General features: G+C 48.1%; 1 protein-coding gene and 1 long non-coding RNA gene across 2 annotated transcripts in view; one reads left to right on the top strand and one right to left on the bottom strand.

The window, feature by feature from the left end:
* Positions 1 to 27,587, bottom strand: part of EVL (Enah/Vasp-like) — a 149,893-nt gene that overhangs the window by 74,005 nt on the left and 48,301 nt on the right.
* LOC122223123 lies at positions 41 to 27,587 on the top strand. The gene is made up of 6 exons (XR_006204058.1): positions 41 to 407; positions 3,378 to 3,497; positions 15,700 to 17,175; positions 23,504 to 23,592; positions 24,220 to 24,494; positions 26,568 to 27,587. It is a non-coding gene; the product is annotated as an uncharacterized LOC122223123 (long non-coding RNA).

The following is a 27,587-nucleotide window of genomic DNA, read 5'->3' as shown; positions in this document are numbered from 1 at the left end:
CCTGGCTGCCGCCCACCCAAGAGCTGAGCAGCAGGTCTGAGTGGCCGACGGCCTAAGTCAGTTGCCACTCTCTCAAGCAGGTCAGGATTGTGCTCGTCAGTTGACGAAGTTTCTCTTACAAAAGGAACCTCGGCGCTTCCCTATTTGCCCCAGTATTTAGAGAAAACAATCTGAATGTTTTCAGGCCATTCTGGAGAGAGGAGCCAAGGGCATCAGAGCCAAACCCGGACCCCGTTAGATCGTCAAACCCCTTCTATTACTCAAGACAGGTGTTTGATCTCTGAGGAGTGCTTTCAACACAGAAGCCATTAAAGATCACAGACAGTAAGAGACACGGGCCCATGTCATGACAGGCCAGCAGATGAAGAGTGGACGGGCTCGGTCACAAACTTGCTGGGTGACCCTGGGTAAGTCCCTTGTCCTCGGTCCTCGGTTTCCCCATTATTATAACAAGGCGATCCGAGATGATTTCTGTGGTCCCTTCAGCTCTACACTGTTATGATTCTAGGCTGGAGGAGTCCAGCCACTCTTCTGTCCCCTTTTTGGTCCCCATACTCACCCCGTGGCCATGGCTGAAAGGCTTTAGCACAGGCAACCCTGAGGAGGTGAGTCCTGTACTCCACAGGCTCTGCCGATCAGAGGACCACAGACCCTCGGAGGGCAGCGAACTTGATTTTTAGACTCAGCTTCAAACCAAACAGGAAAAGGAAGCTGAACCAGAGACAAAGGGGAAATAAACCCCAGTTACAAACTGAAACCGAGGTAGAAAATAGAGCAACAAGACGCTCACACTGCAGAGCCCCGGCAGCGTGGGCGGCTGGGAGCCACCGCCGCCTGAAACTCGCAGGCCTCGCAGGCCGGGGCCTCACGCCCCGAAGCACTTCCTGCGAGGGCGCAGCGGCAGGCTGGGCGCAGGGCCTGCGGTGGTACCGGCTGCCCCCCAGCTCAGGGCCTCCCTTCTCGGCCTCAGCCACCTGAAAGGTCCGGGCCCAGGTTCTCCCGCCTGCCCTAGAAAGGGGAGGTCAGGGCGGGTGGCTCCCTAAAGGCTTTTATGAAAAGGCCCCGAGAAAACTCAGAAGTATCCTCACCGATCCTCCGGAGAACACAAGGCTACATGATGACGTTTTAACAGCTGCTACAGGTTTAATGTTGACCTTAGTACCCGTTTTGCACCTCTGCTGGGGAGACACTTCTGACGGGGAGATCTCAGTTGGCAGCTGAGGGCCTGCGAGGAAAAGAAATGTGTGGGGAACACAGGAAACTCAGCCCTGTTACTTGCTCATCAAGAGGCCCTGGGGCTTCAGTTTCCTCAACTGTGAAATGGGGCTAACGACCCTCACTTTGCCTGCCTCCACCGGGCTCTCGTGGAGATAAGGTCCATTCCCAACCCTTGGTTCCAAATTAACTGGGGCCGCAGAGAGGCCTTGTCCCAGAACCAACACACAATCACTGAAAAGCTAACGACCAAAGGTATTAAGATGTTATGATTGATACAGCGGGAAACAGCTGCACAGAGCAGTGTAGGAAGAGCAGTTCTAGCCGGACAGCTAAGCTAGAAAGTACTTTGAAGGTCGAAAATGTATTTAAAAAAAATTAAAAAAAAATTTTTTTTTTTAATGTTTCGATTTACTTTTGAGAGAGACAGAGACAGAATGCGAGTGGGTTGGGGCAGAGAGAGGGGGAGAATCCGAAGCAGGCTCCAGGCTCCCAGCTGTCAGCACAGAGCCTGATGCGGGGCTCGAACTCACGAACCGTGAGACCATGACCTGAGCCGAAGTCGGACGTTTAACCGCCTGAGTCACCCAGGCGCCCTGAAAATGTATTTTAAAAGGCTTTCAAAGATACACATTCCCTTTTGAGCACTGCTTTAGGTGCAAACCACAAATTTAGACATATTGTGCTTTTCGTTTTCCTTTAGTTCAAAATATTTTCTATTTTTCCATATGATTTCTTTTATCTATAGCTTATTTAGAAGTATTTTAATTTCTAAATATTTGGTGTTTTTAAAGTATCTGTTATTGTTACTTATTTCTAATTCTATTGTGGTCAAAGAACGTAATTAGTGTAACTTTTTGTTTTTCCTGGTATGATTTCAATCTTTTTTTTTTTTAAAGAGGGAGGGGCAGAGAGAGAGGGAGGAAGGGGGAGAAAGAGAGAGAGAGAGAGGGAGAGAGAGAGAGAGAGAGAGAGAGAGAGAGAGACCCTGAAGCAGGCTCCAGGCTCTCAGCTGTCAGCACAGAGCCCGATGTGGGGCTCAAACTCACGAACTGTGAGACCATGACCTGAGCTGAAGTCAGCCACTTAACCAACTGCACCACCCAGCGCCCCTGATTCCAATCTTTTAAAATTTACAGAGACCTGTTTCATGGCCCAGCGTGAGGTTTACCTTGGTGAATGTACTATGTGCACAAGGACATGTATCCTAAAATTGGGTATAGTGTTCTAAAAATGGAAATTAGGTCAAGTGTTGCTCAGATCAAAGTCCTTACTGGTTTGCTGATTTGTTTTTGTCTAATTGTTCCATCAACTGATGAGAAAAAGGTTTAACATCTCCAACTGGTGATTTGTCTATTATTCTCTTTAATTCTGCGATTTTACTACATGTATTTTGGAGCTGTCATTGGGGTACATATACTTTCATGACTAAAATATCTTCCTGATGAACTGACCCTCCGATCAGTAGGAAATGTCCCTCTTTATCACTGGTAACAGTTTGTCGTGAAGTTTACTTTATCTGGTGTTAACGTAGTTGTGCAGGTTCTTATGCTATTTGCTTGGTGTATCCTTCTCCATCCCGTATGGTTTTCTGTTGCTGTTGTAGAAAATTACTGCACACTGACAGTTTTTAGTACAAATCTGTTATCTCAGTTTTGAAAGATAATAGGTCAGAAGTCCGACATAGATCTCACGGGTCTCACTGAGCTAAAACCAAGGTGTTGGAAGTGCTATATTTCCCTCTGGAGGCTCTAAAGGAGAATTTCCTGGCCTTTCTCAGCTTCGAGAGGCCACCTATGCTCCTTCCTCATGGCCCCCTCCTCCTCCTCCAAAGCCAGGAATGCAGAACCACTACCGTTCACCCTTCCAATCTAACATCTATTTCTGACCAGAGCCAGGAAAGGTTCTGCACTGTGGTCGCGTCTTTTGGCCATATCTGAGGGGTCTTTTGGCGGGGGGGGGGGGGGGGGGGGGCTTTTATTATTTTCATCCTTACTGAGGTATAACTGACAAAAACTGTATATACATATAAACATATCATTTATCTACATTTGAGGTGTATGGCTTGATGTCTTGATATACGTATACATTGGGAAATAACCGCCATGGTCAAGCTAATGAACATGTTCATCGCCTCACACAGTTACCATTTTCTTTTTTAGGTTCTCCACTTTTAACAACTCATGGGATTAGACCAGCCCCCACTGGATAATCAGGATAGTTGCCTCATCTCCAGGTGCATGACTCCGATCATATCTGCAAAGTCCCTTTTGCCACCTAAGGTAACATGTTCGCAGCCTGGGGATTAAGGCGGGATGGGAGCATCACTCTGCCCGCTACACGTCCGTTTACTTTCAGCCTCTTTTACTTTTGTATTTAAAGAGTATCTCTTACAGACAGTACACAATTGAGCCCTGCACTTCCACCTGGTCTGACAATCTCTATCTTTTAACTGGCGTGTTTAGTCTATTTACATGTAATTTATCGACATGTTTGCACATAGGTCTACGATCTTGCTGTTTTCTGTTTGTTTCATCTGTTTTGGTTTCCCTGTTTCTCTTTTCCCACATTCTTTGGGATAAATTACTTTTTAGAATTCCATTTTAAGTTCTCTATGGACTTTTTAGCTATACCTCTTTACATTATTATGATTATATTAATGTGTATTTCGAGAGAGAGCACGTGGGCAGGCAGGAGAAGGGCAGAGAGAGAGAGGGAGTGAGAGAATCCCAAGCAGGCTCCGCAGTAACAGTGCAGAGCCCGGTGCAGGGCTCACTCTCACCGCTGTGAGATCATGGCTTGAGCCAAAATCAACAGTTGGACGCCTAACTGACGGAGTCACCGAGGGGCCCCTTCACATTATTATCTAGACGTCTTCGAGGGATTGCAATATACATTCTTAACTTTGTACAGTATACTCAGAGTTACTGTTGTGCTACTTCCTGTAAAGTGTTAAGTACACAGCAATCACATAAATGCACTCCCATCCTTCACGGGACAGTCACCACATGTATTAGTCACAATACAATGTTATACATTAATATATTTTTGCTTTACACGGTCATGTACACATCCACATATAAATATATATATTTCACGAGAAAAAGTCTATTTACTTATATACTTATCCTTTCAAGTACTCCTCATCCCTTCCTAGACATCTGAGTTTCCATCATTGTTCTTCAGCTGAGGAATATAACAGCAGGTATACCACTACAACAAATCCTTTAGCTTTCTTTTATTTGAAAAACACCTTTATTTTGCCAACATACCTGAAGGTACTTTTTTCTGAATAGAGAATTTTGAGATTTTTTTTTTCTTTTAGCAGTTAAAAAAAACATTGTTCCACTGTCTCTGACATCCATGGTTTCTGATGAGAAGCTAGCCATCATTTATATCATCATCCTCTGTATATAATGTACCATATCTTCCCTGGTCGCTTTGAATATTTTCCTTTTCTTGGTTTCCAGCAGCGTGACTATGATGGGCTTAAGTGTGGTTTTCTTTGTATTTATCCTGCTAGGCGTTTGCCGAGATTCTTGGATATATGAGTTAAGGTTTTTCAGCAAGTTTGGGAAGGTTTTGGTAGTTATTTCCTCAAGCATTATCCTTCTGCCCCATTCCCTTTCTCCTCTTCCTCAAGGATTCCAATCACACACATTTAGCCCTCTTGGTATCATCCCCCAAAGTCACCAAGGCTCTGTTAATTTTTCCCAATGTGATTTCCCTGGTTTTTAGATGATTTCTATTGACCAGTATCCAAGTCCACTAACCCTTTTTAATACAATCTCTGAGCCACTTTTGTGGATCTCATCCAGTGAATTTTATTTTATTTTATTTTTTTTTAATTTTTTTTTTTTTAACGTTTATTTATTTTTGAGACAGAGAGAGGACAGAGTATGAACGGGGGAGGGTCAGAGAGAGGGAGACACAGAATCGGAAGCAGGCTCCAGGCTCTGAGCTGTCAGCACAGAGCCCGACGTGGGGCTCGAACTCACCGACCGCGAGATCATGACCTGAGCCGAAGTCGGACGCTTAACCGACTGAGCCACGCAGGCGCCCCCCATCCAGTGAATTTTAAAATTTCACCTCTAGTACTAGAATTTCCATTTGGTAAATTTCTTTTTACAATTTCCATTTCTCTGTATGTTTGCTCACTGTATCCATCTTCTAAGTCTTTGAGCATATTTGTAACAGCAACTTGGAAGCACCTGCCTGCAAATTCAAACTTAAGCATCACTTAAGGGTCTACTGATTGCTTTTCCCCCTCACATCTTCTGGCTCTTTATATGTTCACAAATTTATGACTGCATGTTAGACATCGTTATGACATGCTGCAGAGTCTGGGTTATACTGTCTTCCTTTAAAGGTACTCAATTTGTCCTAGCAGGCAGGTAAATTACTGGAAGATTCTTTCAGTGCGATCAAGTGTGTATTAATTCTTTAAGTTCTTTTTCCATTTTGAACTTAGCCCTAGGGGGTAGCCCTTACTCAAGGGCACCACCCTCACTCCTAAGGTATGGTTGTTCTGGGGTCTCAACTGAATGCCTGAGGTGCTCAGTGAGGTCTCTTCATTAAGGCTGACTAGAATCTCCAACACGTCCCAGCACTGCATGAACTTGGGCATCATCATTCAGTTCTTAGCCCTTCTGCAGGCCTCCTAGACAGTCTCATTCTACACGTGCATAGCCGGCCAGCCCTTAGCCAGCTACCCAAAGTGAACCCCTACACAAAACTCTGCTATCCCTGCTCCTACCACGAGGCTTCCTCTTCTCTATTTCTCTGCCCTGCAACATCCAGCTATTTCAGAAGCCTGGAATTCCAATATGTATCTGCCTTCTGAGCTCATTAAGATCACCTTTCGGCTGGAGCCCCACCACTTTGTGCCAAAACCAAAAAGGAGTCCCAGGCAGAAAGCCAGAGCCACTGTGGGGCTTCTCAATGTTTCTGCACTCAAGAATTGGAGTCCTGTGCTACCTGTCAATGCCTGAAAACAGCAAGAATTTAGTATTTTATGTGAATTTTTAAGTATCCTTATATTCAGGTGCTTCGTACATTTTGTTCAGTTTCACGGGTTTTTTGTCGAGAGAGCAAGTCCGTGATCATCATGCTGTCGTGGCTTGCAGCAGAAGTCAATGATGATTATGAAACTACCAAAGGGTACTCGTTTTCATTTTCTGAGCACTTCCTGAAGATGTTAGCCTGAGTGTAAACATCTTCACCGTGAGAATGTGCCTTTCACCTCCATCCTTCCTCTCCTCTGTCCTCCAGTCATGTGACAACTGTCTTTTCTCAGTTTCAATAAGTAGATAAGCGGGAAGAGTGCACCTTCTGAGGGCATTCTTTTAACTCTGCCGTCTAACTTCAATAAGGCACTTGTGCAAAATTATGAGGAATAAGAAATGTGGAGGGGCGCCTGGGTGGCTTGGTCGGTTAAACGTCCGACTTCGGCTCAGGTCATGATCTCGCGGCCCGTGAGTTCAAGCCCCGCGTCGGGCTCTGTGCTGACCGCTCAGAGCCTGGAGCCTGTTTCAGATTCTGTGTCTCCCTCTCTCTCTGCCCCTCCCCTGTTCATGCTCTGTCTCTGTCTCAAAAATAAATAAACGTTAAAAAAAATTATTAAAAAAAAAAAAAAAAAGAGTAAAAAAAAAAAAGAAATGTGGAAAGATTTCTGGCCAGGGTGTTATGAGATACGGATTCGTGCCCATGCTTTCTCACTGATACACCATACATCCTTGGGCATTTACTTCTCTACTCTCAATCCTGGCCTCCTCATCTGTTCAATCAAAGGACTGGCCACGTGAATAACTATGAACTGCAGGTACAGCACCAATTCCTAAATCAATCGTGTCAAGGCAATAGAAAATGCTAGAAAAATAGGATAGGAGCTGTTAACATCTGAAGAGCAATTCAGTGAGAGCGTTAAGAAATGTCCTGTTTGGGGGCAGCCTGGGTGGCGCAGTCGGTTAAGCGTCCGACTTCAGCCAGGTCACGATCTCGCGGTCCGTGAGTTCGAGCCCCGCGTCAGGCTCTGGGCTGATGGCTCGGAGCCTGGAGCCTGTTTCCGATTCTGTGTCTCCCTCTCTCTCTGCCCCTCCCCCATTCATGCTCTCTCTGTCCCAAAAATAAATAAAAAATGTTGAAAAAAAAAAAAAAAAAAAAGAAATGTCCTGTTTGAGGGGCGCCTGGGTGGCTCTGTTGGTTAAGCATCCGACTCTTGATTTCGGCTCAGGTCATGATCTCGTGGTTCGTGAGTTCTAGCCCCACATTGAACTCTGCACTGATGGCGGGGAACCTACTTGGGTTTCTCTGTCTCCTCTCTCTCTGCCCCTCCCCCACTCGTTCTCGTTCTCTCTCTCTCTCAAAAATAAACTTAAAAAAAAGAGAAATGTCTTGTTTAAGGCAGCACCTTAGAATGTATTACTATGAATTGAACTCAGCACTTAGTACACTGTTTAGGATGTAGTAGGTACAGGGTAAATGTTAACTGCACGATGAATATATGAATGAGTGAGTGAATGCAAGGAAAGGTCACCAAATCTCACACAGGATACTAAATGCGAAGGCATTTGGCTGTGCATCTTGAACACAGTAAATGCTCAGTAACCGACAACTGTATCGACTTGATTTGAAAGAGTGTTTTCCACGTGTCTAGATCCCAATAGACAGCAGAGTGACTGATAACAAATCAGGGAGCTACACTAAAGGGCACTGTACTTAGGAGACTGAATTCAAAGACTTGTGGGGCTCGGGAAAGTTATCTAAGTTTTGTGGCTCTTAGTTTCCTTTTCTGTAAATGGACTGCTTTCTCTTCTACTCTCTCTTGGTGGGATGTTTGAGCATAAAAGGGTCTTTGACTAAGAAACATAGAAAAAAATCTGCTTTATTATACTGGTTTTTCATGAAATTTGTGCTTTAAAAAAAAGAGTGTTCTGATAGGAAGGTCCTCACTTCCTAGGAACGGAAAAGAGGGTGGAGAAATGGCTACAGAGAATTAGTTACCACCACCGACACGGGAAAACCTGTTGGCAAAGCTGCATGACCAAACGCAATCAAAGCTGGGTTTGCCCTTCAAGATCCACCTCTTCGGTCAAGTGTTTACTGAGCCCCCACGATAGACAAAATTGTTCCTGCTGTTATGTTTCTTCTGCATTTTACAGTATTATCAGTTTAATTGTCACAGATGGTTGTTCTTTAGGGAGGGGCTACCTGTTTTATTCTTTGATACCCAGCTGCGCTCGGCACAATTCTTGGTATCCACACCGGGTGTTCAGAATGTTTGTTAAACTGTTCTGCTGAAGACCGGTACTCAGGAAGTACGTGAATTACTGGCGTACAGAGAGGATACTGATACGGTCTGGCTTTTCAAACGTCAGCATTTGCAAAGGGAATGTTTGAGCCGAGAACGCAATACCAGGGTGCTTTGCCCCTACAAACTTCTATCCCAACCGAGCTCCTGGCCAAACTCATCTGCAGCATAAATAGACATCACCAGCCAAGCCAAACGAACGCTCCAAGGAAACAATGATGAACTCACAGGGGAAAGTTCTAACATCTCTATTATATGCTTGCACTTATTACAGACTTGGAAGAGAAACAACAAATGAAGCAACCTGTGATATATAATAAATATATATTTGATCTGTGTCCCAGTTTCTGGCCTGCAGCTCCCCAAACCCCTGGAATCTCCACAGCGTAAGAGCAATGGGAGCATCTTCTGTTATATTTGGTCTTTGTCCTCACTTCCTGACCTAGATTCAGTGTGATCTAAGTGAAATGGGCACCTTCTGTGATTCATAACAACCCACACATCTGGTGTTGGAAGCGAAGTTGTGATGTGGTGATGTGAGAGTAAAAGGAACACAGAAATGAGTTTCTTCTTTGGAAGACCTATACCACGGGAAAGAGAATTTTAGAATTTAGTAAGTATAGGGGCACCCGGGGGGCTCAGTCGGTTGAGCGTCCGACTTCGGCTCAGGTCTTGATCTTGTGGTTCGTGAGTTCGAGCCCCGTGTTGGGCTCTGTGCTGACAGCTCAGAGCCTGGAGCCTGCTTCGGATTCTGTGTCTTCCCTGTCTCTGCCCCTTCCCTACTTATGCTCTGTGTCTCTCTGCCTTAAAAATAAATAAAACATTGAAAAAAATTTAGTAAGTATAATAAATGCCAGTGGAGAGATAAGGAGAGATACTTAAAACATGAGGTGGGAATAGGCAACGAGGAAGAAGAACCGAGTGATTTTTTTTTCTTTGGTTATAAAAATATAAGTGTTGGGGAACCTGGGTGGCTCAGTCGGTTGAATGTCCGACTCTTTATCTCGGCTCGGGTCATGATCCCAGGGGATGCTTCCTAAAAAGGAAGTAGTGACACAGGCTATGACGTGAATGAACCTCGAACACACGATGCTAAAGTGAAAGCAGCCAGCCGCGAAAGGACACACGTCGTATGACTCCATTTCTAGGAGATACGCAGACGAGGCAAATTCGCACAGGTCACGGATTCGTGTTGTCGCGGGTGGCGGCAATAATCTGTGCCTGGGTCTTAGTTTATGAAGGTGTCCGAGTGACGATGAAGCTGCGGAAAGAAGAGTCTGATGCCACTCACAGCTCCCCTTAAACAAGAGGCACGGTGTTAGGCACCAGTGTTGCTGGGGGGCAGGGAAGAGCGAGGGGGAAGCAGAGGCCACAGCTTTTCTCGGGGCTTCTGTGGGAAAGGCAGAGCAGGGGGAGCAGAGTAAATGCTAGTTTCAATAATTCCAGCAGGTTTGAGGGGACAGGGGCTGTTCCCAGTTGTCTGGGGTTGTTTGGGGCAGGAGAAATCCCGGCGTCGGGGACTGGGAGCCTGATAAAGGAGGTGTTGGGGGTATGGACTGGGACGGGCCGGTCTGTCGATGAGAAGTGGCCCCACCATCAATTTACTGTCTACAGGAACCCGCTAGCTCTGTGAGGGCTCTCTCCCCGGCCAGCAAACCCCACCCCCCAAGATGTCAAAACCTCAAAAATATATTTAATGGCGGGGGCGGGGGGGGGAAGGCATGGGAAGAGACTGCTGAATGAGAATGGAGCTTCCTTTAGGGGGGGATGAAGATGTTTGGAAACTGGAGCGGGGCAATGGCTCCACAGCGCCACGAACGTACATGATACTGTGGAGTCGCAGATTGAAACGGCTTTAAAAATAGTTCAAAAAATCGGGGGAAGCAAAAATGTAGTGAAGTTTTCTATTGCCTGAGGTTTAATTGTGTTTGATAAGAATGATAATCAAAACCATTTTTAAAGCAAGTGTAGCTGTAATTTAGGACAAAAGTTCCAGATACACCAACGTTTGTAGGCGTGGGTATGAGTCTATGTGGAGCAGAGGAAGGGAAGAGAGTGTGGATGACTGGGCAGGCCTGAACCTCGAGAAGCCTTAAAACGACGACAACAAAAAAGAAGCACAAGCACGGGGTCACAATAGGTTAGGAGGTGCAGCCAGGAGAATGAAAGAGAGCGTACGGCTTTGAATTCAACTGAAGACAATTTAATATCTATATCCAGAAGGCGAGGCAGGAGGAGAGAAAAGGAGAAAAAGCATTTTAAAAATATAGAAAATACAGAATAAGACAGAAGGAAGGGCTATTAGTCTCATCTCCTAATTTTTTCTGCTTGTGTACCTTTAACCTCTAGGAATATCTAGGAAAATTATGTATCCTGTTGCATATTTTGTTTAGGTGGCATCTACAATTCTTCCTGGTAAGTTTAGATGGTTGCAAAGGACTTAACGTTTAGAAACATTATATGTGGTATATGTACATTAAGGACGTTAAATTTATAAATACAATTTAATATGTGAGCTTAAGCTTTTTTTTTAAGATTAAAAAAAATTTTTTTAAGTGTCTATTTATTTTTGAGAGAGAGAGACAGAGCACGATCGGGGGGGGGGGGGGGCAGAGAGAGAGAGGGAGACACAGCATCGGAAGCAGGTTCCAGGCTCTGAGCTGTCCGCACAGAGCCCGATGTGGGGCTCGAACTCACAAACTGCAAGATCATGACCTGAGCCGAAGTCGACACTTAATGGACTGAGCCACCCAGCACCTCTTTACGATTTTATTTTTAAGTAATCTCTACTCCCCCATCGTGTACAGATTACACAGACTCGAACTCACAACCCTGCGATCAAGAGTCACACACTGACTGGCTGAATCAGCCAGGCGCCCCCTAAGCTCTTTCAATTCATGAAAAAGGTCTGTCATAAAACATAACCGGCACAGCCTGTTTACTCAAGCTAGGCAGCCAACTCAGGTTGACTTGCTATCAGAAAGATTCTGACTGATTTTCCAAATCAAACATGCTTATACACTTCAAAGTGAGAGCATACCATCTCTGAAGTCTTTTAAGTTAAAAAAAAAATTTTTTAATGTTTATTTATTTTTGAAGGAGAGAGAGACAGAGTGTGGGGGGGGGTGGGGGGGGCAGAGAGAGAGAGAGAGAGGGAGACACAGAATCTGAAGCAGGCTCCAGGCTCTGAACTGTCAGCACAGAGCCCGACGCGGGGCTCGAACTCACGGACTGTGAGATCATGACCTGAGCCGACGTCGGACGCTCAACCGACTGAGCCACCCAGGCGCCCCTAAGTTTTTAAGTTTCTTTGTTTTGAGACGTGGGGAGGAAGGGCAGATAAGGAGAGAGAGAATCCCAAGCGGGCTCCCTGCTGTCAGCGCAGAGCCGGGCACGGGGCTCGATCTCGTGAACGGAAATCAAGGGTCGGACGCTGAACTGATGGAGCCACCCAGGCGCCCCGCGTCTTTAATTTTCAACAGACAACCCGACAGATGAGGCGTGGCGCTACGCCGTGACTTGGCGGCCTTGCTGAAATGAAAGCTGCCCTCTTCCACGTTCCCCAGGGCTGCTTCCTCTGCTCCCAGGAGACTCTCCTTCGGGGCCAGTGCACCTCAAATTAGTCCTCTGTTTGGTCTGCTGAGGGCTGGGTTAGCCGGAGGCAGTGAATCTTCCTAAGATTTGGAAAGGCTGCGACGTGCCCGTCTGCTCGAGTGAGAACGGAGCGATTCTGAAAGGTGGCGTGGGGAAAGGGAGCCAGCACCCCACAGGCACACTGGCAGACAGACCCAAGTCAGCACGGAGTACGGACGGAAACGGGGGCTCCGGAAACGGATTGCTTCAAGCCGTCCTTGCCAGGGGAGCCCCAGGAACACACGTGGCCCGGTTTGAAGGCAGCTGTACTCCTGTGACAGCAGTGACCCGCCTACCACAAACTGGTTAAAAATCACCGGTCAAGAGGCAGGGATTGTGGGACACGACAGAAAACAAGCACCAGAATTGTGCAGTTTACGCAAGACAGTTCAAACGAAAAGGTAATTCAAGATGGAAAATTAAGGCATGGAAAAGTCGTAGGGCAAATCTAGGTAAAAGAACCCCAAGGTAGCAACTCTGATACAAACACAATTTAAGGAGAAAAACATGACCTAGGATCCAGAGAAATACTAACTACTAGAAACAATAATCGCGGCCATGTACGTATGTAATACAGAACCAACTCTGTAATGTAACTGAAAAATCTGGGGGGGGGGGGGGGTAATAGTTAAAAAATAATGCCAGTGAAACTTTAAAAATACCTGATTTCTTAGATACTTTTTTTAAAAAGAGGGATACAAAGTAAAAAAAAGAGGGGAGGCGCGAGCTCCCCGCTCAGATGGCTCGTTTTAAGGCTGTATTTGTTGAAAGGTAGACAACTCAAACCACAGAAAGACATAGAAGGTAAATTAAGGCCCCTCTCCTCCCCCGTCGGCCCCCTCTCCCCAAACAGAACCCTTGCGAACACCAGCCGGGGGGCGGGGAGGGGGGCGGGGTGGCCGTAGGTCCCATTATCCCAGTCCAGTGTTGCTTCTGCGTCCCCTTCAGGGGGATGAACTAAAGTCAGTCTGGCTTCGGACAGAGGGACTTGAGCCCTCTTGAGTTTGGACATGACATCTCGAGCAGCGGTGCATGGCGCTGTGATGTGCGTGAGCCATGGAGGCCAGGCAGGGGGAAAGACGCTGGCCACAGAGAACCCCTCAGTGATTCCTTTCATGACATGTGTGCAGAGCAGGCAAATCCGTGAGAACTGAAGCAAATCTGTGGCTGTCTAGGCCTGGAGGGTCCGGAGGGTGACTGCCACAGAACTTGCTTCTGGGGTGACAAAAAGCACACCACGGTCATGGGGGCACGACTGCATTCACTAAAACCACTAACTGTGTGCTTCCAGTACACAAACTCTATGGTATGTAACATATCTCAATAAAGCCATTAGTAAAAAATGCTCCAAATGCAGACAAAAACATGCTTTCAAGTGGGCTATGAATTAATGGCGGGGGGGGGGGGGGGGGAGGGGGGCCTTTGAGATTGTTGGAAAAAATCATCCCATCATTTTGCCCCCATCAGAAACCACAGTAGAAAGGACACCTTCCAGGGTGACAATTCTAAGTTATCTCAGCTTTCCAGAAAGTGGAGAGAAAACACGACAAAGCGAGGGCCCTTCTGAGTGCAGAGGCCTCCCCAGAACACAGTCTCCAGAACAGAGCAGAAGTCTGTGGACTCGACCCGAGAATTCCTCATTTCTCAAGCCGCACACTGAGGACTCTTAGGTTGCCAAACCTCTGCCTCCTTTCCACGACTTCTAATGGTTCTACTGAGCATTGGAACAGGACACCTGGCTAGATTTAGTTAACTACAAAGAAAATAAATCCAGAGGAACATAGTAACGAGAAACATTTTCATCATTCAAATTACTGGAGCTTTCTTGTTGGTTTCTCAGAACTTTTGGTTGCGTTTGGTCTCAATGTAAATCATTTCAATGAATCCAGTACCTGTACAGATCTGTGGCATCGTCGCATCCGTCCCTCCCCCACCTCCCTGTAGCTAACCCTGAGTGGCCGCACCTGCTCCCCACCCCCAACCCATATACCCCTAGCAGCCACGGATCTGTTCTCCAGCACAGTCCCTTTCTTCTGGAGAATGCCACGCTAAATGGAAACATATGGTATGTAACCTTCTACGATGGCTTCTTTCACTCAGCAAAATGCCTCTGAGACTCATCCAAGTTGTTGTGTTTATTAAACAATTTGGTTTTTTCTTTTTTCGTGTTTGCAGGCTAGTGTTGTGTTGTGTGGCTATATCACAAACTGTTTACCCATTAGGTTGAAGACCATGAGAGTTGTTTGGGCCATTATAAACAGCACTGCCATCAACAGCCACACACACGTGTACAGGTTTTTAGTAAGTTTCCATTTCTGTGGGTTAAACGTGGAGTATTAGAATTGCTGGTTCACATGTTTATTTTTTTAAACGTGAATACATGCTCTTTCACTTTTTTTAATGTTTGAGAGAGAGAGAGCACAAGTGAGCGCAAGCAGGAGGGGCAGAGAGAGAGGGAGAGAGAGACAGGATCCCAAGTAAGCTCTGTGCTGTCAGCGCAGAGCCCGACACGGAGCTCAAACTCACCAACTGTGAGATCATGACCCGAGCCGAAACCAAGAGTCAGAGCCTAACTGAGCCACCCAGGCGCCTCTTATGTGTTTAGTTTTGTAAGAAACAGCCCGACTGTTTTCCAGAGTGGCCGTACCGTTTTCCTCCCTACCAGTCACGTAAGGAGCCAACCAGCACCTGGCATTGTCAGTATCGTCTGCACTTCAGCCGTTCTAGCGCGCGTGTGGTCACATCTCATCCTCACTTGCGGGTCTCTAGTGGCTGGTGGGGCCGCGCATCTTTCCACGCGCTTGTCTGCCATCGGAGTACCATGCGTCTACTTAAGTCTTTTGCCCACTTAAAACAGCAGGACTGTTTTCTTGCTGTTAAGTTTTGAGAGTTCTTTATACCTTCCAAAAACAAGCCCTTGCAACGTGCAAATCTTCTCTCCAGACCTGTCTCCTCTCCTTCCCTTCTCCTAACACGGTCCTGTACAGGGTGACAACTTTTAATTCTCATTTAAGTCCAATCTGTCTTTTTAAAAAAATATTTTATGCATGGTGCTTTTGCTGAGATGCACGTGAACCATTTGCCCAGCCTGGTCGTCATGAAGACTCGAGTTTTCTGCCAGCAGCTTTGTGGTTTGACATTTAGATTTAGAATCCATTCAGAGGTCACTTGGGTAGGAGGTGTGAGGACTGGGCCGAAGTTCGTTTTTTTTGTCGTACCGACATCTGACTGTTCCAACTGCATTTGCTGAAAAGACAGTACTCTGTCCACTGAATTGCCCTTTGTCAGATGTCAACTGACAAGTGACTTCTAGACTTGGCACCCAGTGTCCACCATCCGCAAAAGCCGTCTCAAACAGTCCCAAGGCAAGCCTGTTGCTACTGCATACGTGTCCCACGATCAGAGCTCAGAGCTTGACCAGCGATGGGGCTGGGGTCCTCGACTCGTCTATTTCATGACGGAGGCTGGGCAGTATGCCTCTCCCCTCTCTCTCTCTCTCTCTCTCTCTCTCTCTCTCTCTCTCTCTCTCTCTCTCTCTCCAGGTTGGACCACACATGGAACATTGAGATCAGTTTGTGACATCACAATACAAAAGGTACTGGCCACCTGGGGGATTCTGAAAAGGTGGCTGAGCTGCTGAGGCCACAGGGATCATCGCACAGGACAGGCTGAGGAAAATGGAGCGTTCAGCCTGGAGAGATAAACGGAGAAGAAGAACGCTTGCTCTGGACCTTGGAAATGATGCTCCCTGGGAAGAAAGAATCCTTCTTTCATGGGATCCCTGCGAGATGATCAGAGCCAGGGGCTACAACCAGGATACACTTTTGCTTTCAGGAGGGGGACGCCACAGGCAAAACCACTTTGGTTCGACAGAGGCCATCGAACCAACTTTAAGAGCACTGCGCATCTGCTTCTGGTAGGAAACCGGATGAAGAGACCTGCTTTGACTCTGACTTTGCACGGTTGCCAAAGATGGCCCCACAGCTCTCTTTTCAACAAATGACTTGTTCTGTTTTGGGGTTTAATGGCCAAATGAAAGGATTGAGGTCATGTGAGAGAAAGAGATGTGCCCAAGGTCTCAACACTGGTTGCAAAACTGAATGTGGAAACCAAGCCTCCCAGTGCTTAGGCCAGGATTCCTTTTTACTATCTGTTAAAATTCTTGATCAGCACGGTATCTGCTGAAAAACAAATACCCAATCCCTTCTCCTCGCACACCCTGTCTCGAGGGTTCTTCCGACCCTTTAGGTTTTCAGTGTTGCAGGCTCACTGTCTCAGGGGCCTTTAAAAGAGAAAAGAATCCCATAATTTGAAATTTCAACCCTTGTTTTCAATGACAAGATGAGAAAAAATAAATCATATGAAATCAGACAGGTCTTTTCTGAAGATTTTATTTCTGCTCTGAGCTGCTTCTGGGTCACCTACTGCTCTAATTATGCTGGAAGTAAAGCTGGCTTTCATGAGATTCAGGACATGGCTGGAGGAAAAACCTGTCAGGATTACTTCAGATCATCAGTGCTCACGATGGCCTCAGAGCATTCCAGGAATTCATTGATTCATTCCGTAATTCATTCCGCCGATTAACCACAAACACAGACACACAGGGAGAACAGACATCACTGACTGATGTCGTCTTACTAATACACCCAGGGCAGGACAGAGCAGAAAAACAACAACGCATGGGTTTAAGGCTGGTCGCCTCCCCAAGCTCCTCACGTGAGCAGCGTGGAAGAGGAGGAAGGCTGGACTTGAGGTTCACAGCCCCGCTTCTTCCCTTCTAAGGTGTGCTCCCTACAAGGGAAGCAGTAACTCCAGGGCTTTCGAGGGGACACGGCTCCGGGGAGGGTCAGTGGAGATGGCGGATGGCACACTGAGAAGCGCTACACCTGGGTGAGAGTTTTAGGCACTTAACACACGTGTTGGGCGCCTGTTAGATGACACGCAGCACGCTAAACACCAAAGATGTCAAGTTAAATAAAATACAGCCCTGCCCTCAAGAGGACAACGACGTGTGGCGAGTATGTTGTTGAGAAAAGCGCAGGGGGGAGGCCGGAGGGGGGGCCCACGTCAGTCTGGGCAGGAAGAAAAGATGAGTTAAAGACAGGGCGTGCGTATGAAGGCAGCAGAGAGAGTGCTAGGTTCCAGAAAATATCTGCATCTCCTTATTTAACACTGGGAACACGCTGCAGGGTGGGCGCTGACCTGATTGGGCCCCCCGCGACAGAGTGACCCAACCCCAGTGTCGCCTGAGCCAGGCTGAGAGAGCCGGCTGTAAGGGAAACTGAGGCCCGCAGAGGAGAAGCAGCCGGTCAGCAGCAGGGCTGACGCCTGAATGCAGGTCTCTCGTGACGCGGCTTTTCAGACAGGCCTCCCAGGTTAGAGGGCTAGGGGTCCACAGCTGGGCAGCACGGGAAGACAGCCCGGAGGAAGCGGGGCCTGACTGACGGGACGGGCAAAACTCTAGTCTCCATGCGGGAGCACCGCCACCAGACAGGGCCGTGCGTGAGGAAGGCAGAGAGGAAGGGGACAGGAAGCAGCAAGGGAAGGAAGTGGGCAGTTGGTCTATTTCTGCTCTCAGATAGAGCACCCCCTAACACTTCTGCAGAGATCTGCACTTACAGAAGCCGATCTCATGCTCGATTGTCATGACGGCCACACCAGTGAGGTGGGTGAGGCAAAATAAGTATTCTTATTTTCTGGAGCCTAGGAGAGCACAGGGCTTACCCAAGGCCCCGGAGCGCTGCAGAGAGGCTGGACTCAATGGCAAAGAGTCTCTCAGGCAGCAGGTGCCTCACACCAGCCCTACCCCGGGCACCTGCTCCCTGACTTGCCTGCAGTGCCTGGGGCAGGACAAGTGTCTCTGAAGGGGCTTTCCTGTGAGCTGAATGGAGAAACGAGGTGCAGGATGGCAAGCCCTCAAAAGCTGGGGAACCGAAGCAGAGGAACAGAGAGGCACCGCAGACCTGGGCTCGGCTCCCGGTGTCTCAGGAGCAGGTATCTGACTTCAGGTGAGTCACCTGGCTCCGCTGGGCATCCCTGCCCGTCCTGACAGCAAGAGAACCACCGGACCACCTTGAAGGCACTCCCCGCCCTAAGAACGGAGCCCATTCTATTTCAAAATTCTCCTGTCCTGAAGCCAATGATACCGCTCCCAAGTGTGACCAGCAAAAACCATCACTAGCAAGGCGGCTGGGATCGCCGAGTTCCTCAGTCTCAGCTGACGGGAAATTACTCTGTTAATGAATCAGTTTTCAAAAAAACTAAATCCCTGAAGACTCTTCGTCCAAATTTTCAGACTGCTGTCTCAAGCAGTTTTGCAGGTGACTGATCCACTTTGCTCTCATGCCCACACTTCTGCTACGAATCGTGCACGGACACGTGCCGTGGAAGAGCACCGGGCCGGGCGTCAGGGGACAAAGCACACCCGCTCCAGGACCTCAGGCGGACGAGTGGGCTTCCGGGGCCTCGCTTCCCCGCCTTTCACACGAGGGTCTGGCCGAGCACTCCCAGAGCTGCTCCAAGCCTCAAGCGGTCCGAGCCTTGGTTTCCTCACTCTACTCTGCTAATGAAGGTTAAGTAAAGCAGTAGATGGGAAAGCTTCTTGACAAGGAGGCCATTTCACTTGCCAGAGAAGCCGGTCGTGAGACGCGTGATGCCGAGCACCTTGCTTTATTAATAACACCAACGGCCGTCTGTACCGATGCCAGTGGACTGCACGGCGGCTCTGGGCACTGGGTCCTGGCGGGGGAAGCACACTCACTGGTGTGTCGGGAACGGTTCTGCAGCAGACTGCACCGCGGGTGCCGACCGTGAGCAGTGACACTGGCAAGAGTCACATTTGTCCCCATCACAAAGCCAAATCAAAGTTACCCCTGTGACAATTCACATCGTAACGGGATCTTTACAGTAGAGAGGGGGGATTACATTCCATAGGACCCCGGGGGCGCATCCTCTAAGACACCAGCCATCTGACAGTCATTGCCCAGCTTGCGGGATCCTCTTCAGTCGACTTCCGGCACATTCCACGTCAATTTCGTTGGCGCGGCTCTAGCTAATAACAGAGTTCAGGATTAAAAATATTTTTTAAATATCCCGTCATCCAGGCCTGGAATCTATGAACCGAAGTATTTATCTTTGACACGTGCCTCTAACACCTTTCCGTATCAACAACAGGCACTGAGTCGGCCAGGCTGTCCTCTGGCCGTGCGTGCATGCAACACGCCAGCGAGGGTTTCTCCAAGTCCCGGGCCTTGAGGTCGCCTGTTAGACAGTGAGGAGACGCAGCTTCTCCTGCGACCGGAGCCCCGAGAAGCGCAAAACCGCTCAGCTCTTGCTACCAACACCCCATCTCCACTTCCCACCCAGTCTCAGGCTAACGCTCAGTTCATGGAGAGGAAACATGTCCTTAATCCAGGTTCTGCCCAAACAGATGCAGAAGAGACACGCCTGGGAGCCCCTCATGGGGACTCTGGAGGGGCGGACACCGCCCGCTGCGTCCACCGAGGTCTATCACGGCAAACCCTGTGTGGCCACGCTGCCCCGGCAGCCCACACCCCTCCACAGGGCAGGGCTGGCAGCGGTGGGCCGCGGCGGTCTGTGTCGGGGGCGGGCACGCCAGGCAGGCCTGTGTTTTGCTCACCTCTGCAGCCCCAGAATGGACGTGCTCAAGCCGTGTTTATTCTCCTACAGACTCTGGCTGGAGCTGTCTGGACACTTTTCACCTGGGATTCCGGAGCCTGGGATTGCTGCTGTTCTGTGTGTGTGTGTGTGTTTAAGCAAAATCTCTATGTTTAAGAAATGTTCCATGTCATAAAAACTTAAAATATTTAGAAAGAGAGTCAAATATCTCCCTCCTATCCCAGTTCCCTCAACTAGAGGCAACTAGAAGGACTAGAAGCTTACGTGGAGACCCTGTGGGTTCAGTTCCAGGCCGCTGCGACCAAGTGAGTGAAATGAACTTCCTGTTTCCCAGCGCAGGTAAAAGTTATGTTTACTTTCGGCAGGTGCCCAGTGGCACCAGGTCATACCTTAACTAAAAATGCTTTATGGCTACAAAACGCGAACCATCACCTGAGTTTGCAGAGTCGTAACCGCTGATTGCAGATCACCGTAACGAATGCAGTAACGAAAAATCCGAACTATTGCAACAATCACCAAAACGTGAAGCTCTTGAGACAACGAACGGCACCGATAGACCTGCTGGAGGCAGGGGTGCCGCAAACATTCAATTTGGAAGAAAACCCCGCCATGTCTGGGAACCGCAATAAAACGACGGATGCCTGTATCGGTACTAGTTCCGTGTATATTCTCCCCAACCGTCCCTCGCGCACCCCAGCATGTCTGTGCGTCCCGCCGCCTTCTTCCCTCACACGGTGCACAGCATACGTCCTGCTCTACGCCCGAGCTGCACACATGGGCTTCGGGAACCCACAGACCCCCTGCAGCTGTGGTCTGAGCATGCTGTGTTTTTTTCAGGGGATTGTATTCATAACTTCCAGCAATTTCTCAAAGGTGTTCCTGACCTCCAACTAGACCATCCCACCACAAAAACACATACGAATTGGCCCGGCCCAGGAACTACTACTGGCGCAGTCACAGTGCTATGACCTGGCCCTGCTGGGACCTCGCTGAGCCCGCACATGAGGAGGTTTCAGGGGCCAGCGTCTCCACTGTGCTCCTGTCGGTCACAGAGAATTCTGGAACAATTTGCAGGGTATGTATTTGGAAACTTCCAGAATCACTGCAAATGGAAGACAGAGCAAGGAATACTGCATGAATCTGGGAATTCCCTTCGGCCCAACACTCTGAAGTCCATTTGTTAATGCAACAGTGCAATAGACGTCAGTCACTTTCTAATTCTCAGTTCCCTGGGACCCTGGAGCTGCGCTGTCTCATACCACAGCCTCAAGCCACACGTGACCGTGACCGGGGTGATCGTGACCGTGACCATGAGCTCTTGAAATGCAGCCAGTCCTAACAGACAAATGACGTTAATGTAAAAGACATACCAGACTTCAAAGACTTAGTACGAAAGTCATGTAATGTAGCTCATTAATAATTTTTCTAATGATTACATGCTGAAATTATACCATTTTGGATACAGTTAAATAACTATATCATTAGAATTATCTGTTCTTTTTACTTTTCTTAACAGGGCTACTAAATATTTAAAATTCCACGTGGCTCGCATTTGTGGCTTGCGCTATGTTTCTGTGGGAGAGCACTATTCTACGTTTTCCATCAATGATTAATTACTTCCCACCTTATGAAATGTTCTATTCTTTGCAAATCAAAAGCAGAGCTTCCAGATAGAATTTTCTAAATCAGGCGTTATAATTGGCACACGAAAAAACAGTTCACCAAAAATCCCAGGGAAAATACACTAAGACATTTATTTATGGGGTCTAAGTTCATGGTGAAACCTGTTTGGCAACACGCGGCTAAAACTGGAACTGTCACATCCAGGACATACCTCTAATAACAACCTCTTTTTAAAGGCATTTATTGAGCTCCTACTATGTGCTGGGCCCTTCACGCTTATCATCACTATTTCCAGTAAACCCCAGAGGACTGAGGTTCAGAGAGCAGCTCAGGACCACTTAGCCAGTAAACAGCAGGCCACCTTGGACCCAGGTCTGTGTACCACAGCATTCTGCCCCTTGCTCTCTCCACTGACATTCTGCCTTTTCTATGTTTGCATCACACTTTACAGCTTACAAAGTGCTTTCATATATATCATATCATAAGTTATCCAACTATTGTGTGAAGTGGACATGGAGGTTATCGATCATCATATTTGAAAGAGGGCATTACAAGTCCAGCAGGAAGAACTTGGCCTACGTCTCACAGCCTGGTAGAGACAGCGTAATCTTATCGCTAGGAGCTCTGAAAAAGTTCAGTATCTTTTCAAAACTTTCCTCTCTGCCCTACCAAATATAACTTCCTCCTTTTAAGTAATACCGACTGCTTTCCTGGTCTCAGAGTTAAATGGAACAAGGGAAGGTCTTTATTGTCAATTCTGTTCATATTCAATGACAGTTTAACTATCGCTAAACATATATTATCGTATATTATATATTCTTGCATTATTAATGTACTAATAGCACCATGACTGTATAGCATGCTATTTTGTGTTATCAGACCCATTATTTCTTTCGCACTGTGGCCTGCCTACAGTCTCATACTAATTTGAAAGAGAAAGAAACTGAGGTACTGAACTACTTATGGACCCAATCAAAAACATAGGTAGCAAAGGTAATGAAGGGTTAAATGGAGACGCATCATGGAGAGACCTTTCCTCTTGGTCCCCAGTGTCCCAGGGAAGGCGCCTGGCTGCCCTTAGCTACAGACTGGAGAAACGTAAAAGCAAAACATAAGGAAGATCCATAAACAGGCTTAATGTCTTGGGAGTGAACTGTATGGACTGTGCAGGAGTCAGGTTTTGTCCTGTTTGTCCAGCCGAGTTTTCTGAAGAGCAGCGGAGTCGTCACCCTCTCCCCAATCTGTGCCCTACTACCTAACATCAAAACATGGGGCAAACAGTGAGAAACAGCAGTAACTCGGATACCAGAGCAGCAGGTGTAGCCCGAGCGCAGTGCGGGGAGGAGCCCCATCCAGCCCGGAGGGAGACGAGGCAGGACAGCGGAGTGACCGCACAGCACGTTACGTTCAAGGAGCAAGGACGAGTTCAGAGAGAAGAAAAGCACGATCATCTTTTACGTGCTCAAAAGCAAGCAGGAAGGAAAAAGCAGGGAAACGAACAGGGCTTGTAAGAGGGGAGCAGACTGCCAGCAACACAATCCCCCTGTGCCGAGGGGTCTGCCGCGTCCCCCTACTGCCGGAGCAAGCACACGGAGGGGTGGAAACCGGTAAGGTCAAGAGCGAGGCCCGCGGGGTCAGAGGCACCACCCAGGACGCAGAGCCAGAGAGGAGGGACCTGGTGCTGGCTGGGGAATCCGCTGGTCACCCCTTGGTGTGGGGGATGGGCCTCACCGCAGCTGTTTATTTCGAACTTTCTTGCGTGGGGTTTACTGGACGCGTCAGCAGTTCTTTTTACCCTATTGTGCACCTGAGCGACTCCTTTTAGTTAAAGTTCCACCTGATGAAGCCTAACAAGGATTGTTGTAATTAGGAAATGACTGAACTTCATCCCACCAATAGTGGAGAAGCCGGAAGAAGTGAAATGATGGGGCAGTTAGGTGAGGAATCTTGCTGAAAAGTGCTGATCATCTGTGGGTTCCCTGAGGACCTCAACGGCTCCTCGTCACCGCCCTGTCTCCCTTCAGGTCTCACGCTTGCTTACCTGGTGTCCTGGCTAATGACTGTTTTCTTTTCTGTTACGTGCAGGGGCCAATCCCTTGATATGTTCAAGAGAACCCAGAGAAAGTCACACAAATAACAAGAACCCAAAACTTGCCACTGAATTTCTAATCCTTGTGAGTAAACAAAGCCGTATTCTTTCCTTACAGCACCACGCACACAGGCGTGCACACACACACACACACACACACACACACACACACACACACACAGAGGGTCCTAAGTTGACCTGATACCACCACCATTCCAGACGGCTTCCTGCCTAAGCGGTGGCCTCTACCGTGTGTTTAAGGATCTCAGTGAAGTTGCAGTATTATTCTGAGCTTTTTATTATGAGTTGTTACTAATTTTTCAATTAATAAAACTAGCTCATTACGCACAATAGCGCTTAAAGGGGCAGATGGGCAGGTGAAGTGCAAATGGGCCGCAGCCCTGCTTGCCAGGTGGAGACGGTACCCGATTTGGGACCCAGAGCCCTGGCCGTCCCGACCGCGTGGGCACTACAGACCAGGGGCCACGGTGCTGGCCTGCCGTGCCTGCCGGCCTGGGTCCCTTGCCCCTGCTCTTTGTTACGGCAGGTCAGGGCGTCAGCAGCCCCATAGAGCCGGGGAAGTCTGCCCAGAGAACGGCATGATTGAGATCAGTTTGTCTGAAACCCACCATATTAGCTTCGCCCATGCTTAGCAGGTGTCTCCACCTGCCACGGCTTCTTCAGTTTCTTGTGTTTTCTCCTAATTCTACAGGGCACGCTCAATGCGGTGCTTTATTCAACGGACAGAGCTGGCTGTCGGTGCCTCTGACTCCCTCGGCAGATGCCCAGGATCCAGGATTCAGCTCTCCATCCGAGGTGTCCTGCTCAGGGCTGAGTTCTGTGCAGCCTTCCCCAACCTACGCTGTCCCCTTGCTATGGGGCCAGGGATGAAAAGAAACAGGACAGGATCTGTAGACTGGACTCTTCTAGTCCTGGCTCTGCTACTGACTACCTTGGTGACCATGATCAGGTTCTGACCCTTTTTAGGTGTGTTCTCTCATCTGTCAAAGGGAGGTAACTTCTAAGTAGCTGACTGTGGAGTCAATTAAATACTCTACTGTAAACAGAGTTCTGGGCGCTTCATAGCTGAATCAACGGAAGCTCTCCTAGCTGTACCCCGAGGTCTAGGTCTGATGAGCAGAAGAAGATAACTACCGGGGCGCCTGGGGGGCTCCATCAGTTGAGGGTCCGACTTCGCTCAGGTTATGATCTCGCGGTTGACAAGTCTGAGCCCCAAGTCAGGCTCTGTGCTGACAGCTCGGAGCCTGGAGCCTGCTTCGGATTCTGTGTCTCCCTCTCTCTCTGCCCCTCCCCTGCTCATGCTCTGTCTCTCTCTGCCTCAAAAATAAATAAGTAAGTAAGTAAGTAAGAAAGATAACTACTGAGTGCCTGGGATGCAGGGGGTGCTGAGGAAGTACCACCTCTCTTTCCCACTGGAAACGCCTCCAGGGCATGTGTCCAAACAAGGGTCTCCTAGAGCTCTAAACCAGGGGTTACTAGGGAGCCCTGCTGGCCTCACACTGCCCGCTCTTCCTCCAGGAGCTCACCCCCAGGCCTTCACGGGCTGTCCCTCAGACACGGTCCTGAGCACCCTCACGACCCCTTTCCTGTTTTTTATTTTTTATTCATTTATTCTTTTAATGTCTTATATTTCATTTTATTTTTGAGAGAGAGACAGTGTGAGCAGGGGAGGTGCAGAGAGGGAGACGGTGGGGGGGGGGAGGACACAGGATCTGAAGTGGGCTCCCCACTGACAGCAGAGAGCCTGATGTGGGGCTTAAACTCAAGAACTGCAAGATCACGACCTGAAGTCAGACGCTCAACGGACTGAGCCACCCAGCGCCCCTCCTTTCTCTCTTCTAAAGGCATCTGTAGTACACAGCTCAGGCTGCCGCAACAAAACACCACACTGAGGGGAGGGGGCGGCGCTTCGGGTCATAAATGTATTTTTGCACAGTTCTAGAGGCTGGAAGCCCAAGCCCAAGCCCAAGGTGTTGGCGGGGCTGGTTTCTCCTGAGGCCTCTCTTCCTGGCCTGCAGACGACCGCCTCCTCTCTGTGTCCTCACGTGCACTTTGCTCTGTGCCCCAGCGCCTCTGGCATCTCTTCTTACAAGGACACCAGTCCTACTGGATCAGGGCCCCACCCTTCTGACCTCAGTTAACCTTAACTCCCTACTCGATGAACCTGCTTATCTACTTAATTAACCTTAATTACCTACTTATCTCCAAATACAGTCACATGGGGGGTTAGGCATTCAACCTACGAACTTGGGGGGACACAATTCAGTCTGTTACCGTGTCCTCGACCACAGTCTTCAAACACCCAGATGGAATACAAAACTGTGAATGTGGTCTGGCAACTCTGAAGGTGGAAGGGAGGGTCACCTCCTCTGGAGGGAAAAGTGATACAAGTTTTGGTCTGCTTTTTATTTACTTTGCACGGCTTATATTATTTGGGATTCTCTAGGTTGTGAAAGATACTAACGGAGAAAAATGGAATTTACTGTTCATAGAGTAGAAAACAAAGCACAAGGCTCCTGAACGAGCCCGCCTTCGGCAGCTGAGTGCCTGAAGCAGAAACTCGATGATGCCACGAGAACTCGGGTCTTTGTCCACCACTGAACTCTGTTGCCCTCTCTGTTGGCTTCATCATCACTCTTTCCCCACGTGCTGGCTGCCAATGACTTGTGGCTTTCTTGGTCCTGACAGCTCTCGGTCCCAGAAGAAAAAACCAAACGGCAGCTTTCCTAACAGTCCTAGCCCGAGGGCCGTGGACTCTTGGATAACAGACGTGCTCCTAAACCAATCATCACGGCCAAGAGACTTGGGCCGGGGGTCGTGTGCCACCGTGAAGTGGGGGTGAGGGGTTAGGCCCGCACAAACCACATGCCAGTCAGACCGCGCGGGAATGGGAAAGCCGGCTCCCCTCTACCCACCCCTTCCTCTCCAAACAGGCTGCCAGCAAAACCCAGTGTCTCTGGAGGAGCTATGGTGCAGCTGGTCCCGCCACAGCGGTCTGAATGGTGATCTGATCTCCTCTCTCTTCTTTTTAATTTCTAGATCTTTGTGCAACAGCTTACCTATTAGAATGATCTTGAACATACATCTGTCTCTTCTGACCAGGAGCTAAAAACAAAGGACTTATTTGAAGCAGGTAGAGAATGGCCTCACACATCTCCACCCCCATCAGGAGGAACCTCACTGGAATGCAAAACTACAGCGAGTTTCTCTCCCTGACAATCCTTGAGAAGAGGAAACATCAAGAGTAATTACATCGAGAGTGTGATGCAGGAGAAATTCCTTTAAAAAACACACACACAGATGGACACATCTGAGGGAATGAGGAGTGTTAAAAAAAAACAACAAAAAACCAACAACAACAAAACCAACACATGCACACTGTTGATTGAAATTTACCATTTTGGAACTGTCCAAAAATCTCTTGCTGCCAGGGACATGTCAGAAAAACACAAAATAAACTGCCGTGGCGGTCCAACTTGGGGTACGACAAAGTGAATGAGAGAAACGTGGTTCCTGACTTTCCAACAGAGTGATTTCCTTAAACTCCCCAAACATAAAAACCAGCAAGAACACAATTAGAAGGAAAATTCAAGGAAAAAAAGTATCATTTTTTAAGAAGTTGCACTATATGTTAATTGGATCTCAATAAAACAGAAAGAAAAAAATGTTTCAGTTGTAACATGGCAGTTATAGAACACAAAAGGCAAAATCCACTCGTTCATCCAATAACTGCTAATTGTCCTTCAAAGAGCTGGCAGATGCCGTGCTAGGCTTTAGGACACAAGTGAACTGGTAAATAACAAAACAGCAACTTTGAGTTTCATTGTTTACAAAGGATTTTTACATACATAATCACACTCCTCCTCACAATGATCCCATTTTACAGATAAGGCAAGTGACATCCCAAAAGAATCAATTAATGGCCAAGAGGAGCAGGAGGATGAATTCACACCCAAGTGAGACTCTTTAACCTCTTCCACTTACGGATTTTGCCCTGAAGACTCTTTTCTTCACCCCGATTTCTAACTCCCAGTCTCCAAAATCTCCTTCCACTGTAGC

This window comes from Panthera leo, chromosome B3 (assembly GCF_018350215.1).
Source record: "Panthera leo isolate Ple1 chromosome B3, P.leo_Ple1_pat1.1, whole genome shotgun sequence".
Taxonomy (NCBI): Eukaryota; Metazoa; Chordata; class Mammalia; order Carnivora; family Felidae; genus Panthera; species Panthera leo.
This window is presented reverse-complemented; position numbering and strand designations above follow the sequence as displayed.